At 36.4% G+C, this 7,464-nt stretch overlaps 1 pseudogene; it reads right to left on the reverse strand.

Moving 5' to 3' along the window:
* Positions 1-574: 574 nt before the first annotated feature.
* LOC116083376 lies at positions 575-3,395 on the reverse strand (annotated as a pseudogene).
* Between the last annotated feature and the right edge of the window lie 4,069 nt (positions 3,396-7,464).

Here is a 7,464-nt window from a genome sequence, read left to right on the forward strand (position 1 = left end):
TTTAAATTACTAAGGACATTAGTTGTTATTATTAAGCAAAAACCTACACAATATCTTTAAGGGAATATGTGACATTTAGTATTTTATATGGTCGTTTGTAAGATGCTGGATCTATTAGGGAAGGGTCCGACTTAATTGTTTTGTTGGGGCCACTAGGCCACTCTGCTGTCCTTGCTGTGACCAGTTGCAGACTGGCCTTTGGGGATTCTTGCCCAGCTACTGTTTCAAGTCCTGATATGCTTGTTTAGGCAGGAACCTTTGGCCTCTGCACACTCCAGGAAGGCAGTAGGCCCATGACACGGTGCAGGTGGAGCCTTTTTTTGTTTGTTTGTTTTTTTAATGTAGACTTTAATAGGTTTACAGATTAGCTTGTGGAGAAGCTAATGCAGATACATAACGTAGGAGATGCAAGTGGCCATCTGGAATTTCTATTCTTCATTCTGCTTACAGAACATTTATTGAGGTTGCTTAATGTATGACTTTTCATTTGACATTGTGGAAGTTCTTTATTGTAAAGCTAATCCTTCTCTCCGGTGACAAGCAGCAGCCACGATAATCACTCTGGATCCCCACATTAGATAAATTCCATGTCCTCTCAAGACATAGGTTTCCTTATGTATTTCTGAGGTGATGATTTTATTATTTCTGCAGTGTCTGGTGAATCAGTAAATCTAGGGACATACTTCATTTAGAACGCTGTGAAATTACAGAGGAGTGGGAGGGTACCCCAGCAGATCTTGAAGCCTCTGAGGCACTGAGTTTAGGTTTGTCTCTACTAATGGAACATGTGGCTTCACTACCTGCACAACTCTGGTGGTGGAAGCCCATCTTGACCACAGCAGGGGCCAAGGTGGAGCCTTTATACTCCTTCCAAACTTTCTGCCTGGAACTCTCAAGCTACTCTCTCAGCAGGGGTACTCATTGTCTCTGGGATCTGGTTGCCACTTGTTCAGAGCTGTTGGCCTTAAGTGTGTGGAAAATGAGCTGTTGGGCCCACAGCAGGTTGGCATGCATTCCTGCTTGCTACCTGTGGTTTAAAGGCCTCCATTCTCCTTAGTGGCAGCTTCTTTATGAGCAGGAGCCTTTTTGTTTGTTTGTTTCTTGTTTGATCAATTTGGGTTATTATCGTTGTTGTTTTTCCCCCAGGAAGAAATTGTGCTTCTATCCAGATAACTTTCTAGAAAGTTATCTCAGCTTAGAACGTCTTAGTTGGGCACCATTTATAAAAGTTAGGTCCAGTTCTTCCTCCCAACCCCATGCTCCCAGAAATAAGACTCAGAAACAAAACACATTTACAAATTCCTTTGCCGTACAGCTAGACTCTTCTCTGACTAGATCATAATTTAAAATAACCATTTATTTGAATCTATATTCTGCCATGTGACTGGTTACCTATGCCTCTGTCATGTCATACTGTCCATGTTGGATCTCCCCTACCTGACACTATCCCCAAATCCTTTCTGCCTCCAGGATGCCCCCTCTTTGATTTCCAGCCTAAGCTATAGGCCTTCAATTTTATTATTGACAGGTGTCACATCCATTTAGGCACACAATTATTCTCTCTAATGACGTCCTATACCTTTGTTTTCCCACATCATAGAATTGATATGCATTCTTATACAAATTCTTCTGGAATCCAACAGATTTTCTTTTCTCTAGCATCATTAAATAATTTCACTTTGTGCCCATACTGCATGGTGCAAATCCCCAGCCAATTTATAGTCTGGTAGGGTTTATTACCATCAATATTTTATGTATTTTTTTCTACATCACACATTATTTCCTTTTACATAATAACATATTCTTTTCCATAATTTTAATAATGAGCTTTTCAGGACTCTATATCAAGGTAGGACTTATCATATCACAGCCCAACGTGCCGTCTGTTCTATTGTGACTGTATCTACTCCAGCAAGTCAGAGTATTCAGTTGATTTTCTTTTTCACCTTTGTTTTGGATCACAATTGCAGTTGTCAACTGCTTATGTCAGGAATGGGAAGTAAAGTTAGTGATTGTTTCTTTGAGAACAAATAAAGGAAATGAAGTAATAGTTTGTACTATAGAGTTAATGAAGTCATTAAAATCTTAGACACATATTTAAAACTGATCATGATAGTGAAATTGAATGTTCTCTTGGAAGAGGAATACTACAGGCAACAAAACATAAAGATCGAAAGGTGCCGATAAGCTCAAATAAAAGGAAAGTGAATTCATTAGAAATTGAAAAATAAGATTAAAACAATATGACCCAGGCTTATGGCACGTTGACAATATTCTAACCTTCATAAACAAGGAAAAGGCTCTCTTTGTTATTGTTAGGGCCCAAAAGCCCCTGGCATCTCAGCCTCCATCTTGTCCTGAACCATCATCTATTAACTAACACTCTTTTGCTACTTCCACTATCTTTCTTCCATTCCTGTAATTGACGCCAGACATTTTAGAGGCTTTCCAAACTTCTTACAATGGGGACATTCCTTTCTGGACTTTTTACAATGAGGATATTCCTTAAAGGACATTTTTCAATGGGAACATTCCATTTATGTTAACCAATCGATAATACCGGTTTGCACCTGAGTGAATACCTTTGTGGTTGTGGCTTTAAAAGCCCTTTGTTTCCCTAGAGTAAATTAAGACTTGAACAGAATTTTTGTCTTGTCTCCTTTCTTCATGTCTCCTGATTCCAACTTGTCATTGTTGCTCTCTTCCCTCGAGAACACCTATTGTTTAAGTCCTATAGGTAGGGGCAGTTGTTAGTTATCAGCCTAAGCCAAAGCTGGTATATCTAATTCATTCAAACCTATGATTAACATTGCATGCTGTTTTAAAAGTATATCCGAATAAGGCTAAAAGTCACTCTAAGCATAAAGTGACTTAAACCATTAGAAGCCATATGTTCATGGGGAGTATGCTTACTTCATTAACTGCAGAACTGTCCTTCAGGTAGACAACACCCATTAACAATGGAGGAAAATACTGTTCAGCAAACAAGAAGCATACCTGGCAAACAATTACACAATAGGGTAAATTTTTGGAAGAAATTTTGTGATGGTTGAGATGGAGTATTTGACTAGTTCTTTCAGAGCATGATGGAACTTAATAGTGACAGTTTTCACAGACATAATAAAAATAATTTCAATTGAAATACCTTTGATTCACAGGTAATAGGTAACTTTAGTAGATATGTGATTATTGAGGAGGAAATATAATAAATATATTGTAATATAATTAAATTAATTATATAAATAACTATATAAATAAATTAAATAGTGCATATCAATATTCTCTATAAAACATAGGTTATGATAAAAAGAAAATCTTTGTGTCTATTACTTTCTGTTGTTGTGATTGTCACAGGATACCTGATCGAAGAGCTTAAAAGAATAAGGATGTTTCATGTCTTGTTAAAATATCACTCCTTACTGTGGAGCAACATTTAAAACTTGAACCTATGGGGAACATTCCAGGTTCACATTCTAATGCCATTTAATTATGCTAACTCCTAGTTTCCATGTCATGTGCCCAAACAAAATCATTCCATCATAGGAAATAAATGTATTAGAATCTGAAAGAAAAAAATCCTCAAAATTATAAAAGTATAGAAATATATGGCTCAATTAATTAGTGAGTGGTAACAATAGTAATTAATTTCTAAGGCCAAATATAATATATGTCTGCTGCAAAACAGTATTGGCTGGATATAATAGGCCATTGCAGACAGGAACTCAGTGGCTGTGACTACATGGACAGGACTTGCATAAATAAAATCAAGAGGGCCAAATTCTTGTCATGGATAAGGGAGTAAATCATGATGTCCTTCCCCTTGCTGAGGATCTGTTTGGTTGCTGAGGAAAGGAAACCAGTTTTCTTCAAGGATGTGGTCTCTGAGTGACAAACCACACTCCAGTAGATGACCTCATAAACATGCATACAAGGGAAGCACTGAAAGGGATTAGAAAGTACATTAAATTGAGAGAGAAAAGTCTTGGGCGTGGATAGGGAAGAAACTGAAGGGAGAAAGCAAAGTTTTGATTAAGACATATACGCATATATGGAAACAAAGTACACCTTTGGGGGCTAGTATGATACTTTAGTGGCTAACGTCCTTGGCCTCGAGCGTGAGAAGTAGGTCTACACAACCTGTCTGAATGTCAGTAGGCCTTGTCAACATATATCTGTCATTCAAACCTTGGAAGACAGAGTTTTAAAAATCCCCAAATAAGCTGGCTAGTAAGACTCACTATGTCTCTGAGCTCTCATTTTGACTGATAGACCTTGTCACAACAGATAAAGTGGAAGAATTATATAAGAATAATTTCAGACATCAGCATGAACCTTGGGCTTACACATACACACACACACATACACATGCATGAATACACACACACAAACACACACACACATATGTATATATTTGCATGAATACACAAACATATACCACAAAAAATAGAGCAAGTATTTTCATTATCTGAATGCATTGATAATATTTGGTTAGAATAATAATAAAAAAAAAGCAAATAGAAAGCCTAAAGAAAATTTTAAAAATTATATTACAATGAAATTCAAGTTAAAAATGTAACCATCCATTGGACTTATATGGATGACAATCAAAATTGTTTAATTTGATATATAGCCTACTAAACAGGAAGAAAGGCATGCCTGACCACCTAGCCAGCTTCCCTGTGCTATGAAGCCATGGACATTAGAAAATAATCTACTACATGCCACTGCGCTGGATCCTCATAATTCCTTACTATATTCCAAATAGTATTTTTTATCCTATTCCTAGAGTCAGGTGTAACTAATGCCCCTCATGAAAGGAGCTCCTCTTTAAACCAAACAGGGACCATCACAGAAAACCACAAATGCATACAGTGCAGAGATCAACCAATCACGGGGAGCTAAGATATATCTATAACACAGCTCCACAGTAAATATTACAAAAGAGGGGTAGGTAGAAAAATTGTACAAGCCAGAATTCTAGAATTTAGGCTGGGAATCACCCTTTTCTAGGAGTGGTTGTATAAAGAAGATTGAAGTAATAATCTATTGCATATATTAACATGGAAGTAGAACAATTCAGTGTCTTACCCCTAGAAAAAGAACTACAAGGCAACTCATGACTATTGGGAAAAGAATTAGCCTTTCCCAAGGATGAACCTCTGATGGACTATCGAGTGTAAACTATTCAGCCTTGAAACTATACATACACTACCAATAAAAACTGACTCAGCAGGATACACACATACACACACGCACAAGCATACACATAAGCTGCCTCCTCTGCTTTCCCATGTCTGAGACTCTATATTCCTGTATATAAAAGATATACTGTATTTATACTACACATAGCTAATTCTGTTTGTAAAAATGTTTGATTTTAGATGGATTCGGATCCTGTGCAAGAAATGTTTGTTAGTGTGACACCTGTTAAAGCATGGCTAGGAAAGCTAGTCAAGTATTATTGTGGAGACATAGCTGCTAATTCAAATATACTATTTACAGATATTTATGCTATATTCATACATTCCTTACTTGTAAGAAAAAGTATCTAAAGATCTTTTAGCATTAATGTACTCATAGTGATTTTGTATTTATGTGACATATGATAGCAACCTACATGTTTCAACCTTCTTTTGTTCTAGAACTTCATTTAAATTAAAATGCTTAGTAAGTACTGTTAGAATCCAGGTTCCGTATGATCTGTGTCACTTTCAGGTAGCTGTGATGTACTAGTTTGATTGAGAACTATACAAAAATGATATCCATTCAAAAAGCATAAAAGTGTATCAAATGCCAAATAAGCAGGAAAGGTGCAATTTTAGTTGAAAGGACAAGAGATTTTTTTCTCAGTTTTTACAATTCACAGGACTCTATTCTTCAGCCCCCATTTTTATGCACCTGAGTCAATCACCTTATTCCTTTCTTCCTTTCCATCCTTCAAGTTCTATTCTCTTCAGGATAATAGAATTGCTACCAGAATGTGAGATTAAGATTCAACACAAAAATTTTTATTTATTCTGAAATTGGTCACTCTGGTTGCTGTATCTTTTGCATGAATTTTTGAAAGACTATTTGAAACAATGTAACTTCTTAGCCCTTGGGATGCAAAATGTCAGGTCTACTGAAGCAATAGTCCTGAAGAATGATGGTAGGCTCAGAATCCTGAATGTTGATGGAATCTAAAAATAATTTAAATAGTATTAATTTCTGTTCTATGAGACAATAAAAAACTGTTGTTCTTTGAAGCTGAGGTTCTAATATACAGCTGAACATATAGATATATTCTGTTATTTTTCTTAATGGATGCTTTGTGTGTCATCCCCTGCTTTATTGTAAGGTCTCAGCTCAGCAAAAAACTCTGCTGAAGAACTGATAACAGCAATAATTGGAAGGGTAAGAGGGGCAATATACTGTACCTTTGTTTCATGTTATCCCAAATGGAAACAGTAGCATCACAATACTTAAGGTGAATTGGTTTTAGATACTTTCTCACTTCCAAATGCACGCAACTATCCACCCTTTTACTATTACTTTCACTGTGATCACAGTTTTCCTTAGATTAGGAGCTTTATAATCTACAGAAATGAATGAGCACAACCTTCATTTACTTGGCAATGGTGTGCAATATGCAAGAACTTTGCAGAACCTAAAGAAAACACAAATTTTACTGAGCTTCAGTGGAGAAATGGGGCAGAAGCAGAATTTCATTAAATATAGCAAAAGTATACAACTTTTAAGAATTAAAGAAAATCCTATACACAAAGGGAGGATGGATGCATGGGCTAAAGCTGAACAGGGATGAGATCTCAAAAGGTGATATATTGTGTTGCATTTCTTTCTTTTCAGATACAAATAATCTATTATTGAAACATGTTGAGAGTTACAGTAGACACAGAGTTAGAGGGGGCTAGAGAGAGGAATTCCAAAGAATAGCACTTCTTCAGAAAGATCTGTAGCTTTCCCATTAAGAAATTTGATTCAAGCCATGCCTTGTTTTTTTAAATGAATGGTGTGCAGATGACTAAGTTTAATGTTGGGGAAAACTAACCATGAAATTCTCACTATTCCCTGAGGATAGAAAGAAATCTGAAAGTATGGGCCCCCTGGAAGAAACTGTGATTATCCTGAAAATATATCCTCAGTAAATTATTTAAATCTAAATAACTCTAGAAAGAAGCATAGTGCCCACAAGGAAAAAGAAAAGCAATCCATGAAGTAAGAGTGTTGACACAGTAAGCGTGCTCATGGGGTATCAACACAGGCAACATTTATAGTAGCTGAGAAGAGATGTGTGTATACCACAGAAAAGACATTTGGGGGCTGAGTCTTCTGAAAGCCATTCCACTAACACTGGTCTGTAGTTTCATCCTTCAGCTACAAATAAACCTCACTCTAATGGAACATGGTCTACTCAAGAACATTTATTGACCTCATTTAATGTCTGCATTGAAAGCAAGATCACTT

The sequence above is a fragment of the Mastomys coucha genome, unplaced genomic scaffold, assembly GCF_008632895.1.
Source record: "Mastomys coucha isolate ucsf_1 unplaced genomic scaffold, UCSF_Mcou_1 pScaffold12, whole genome shotgun sequence".
Classification (NCBI taxonomy): domain Eukaryota; kingdom Metazoa; phylum Chordata; class Mammalia; order Rodentia; family Muridae; genus Mastomys; species Mastomys coucha.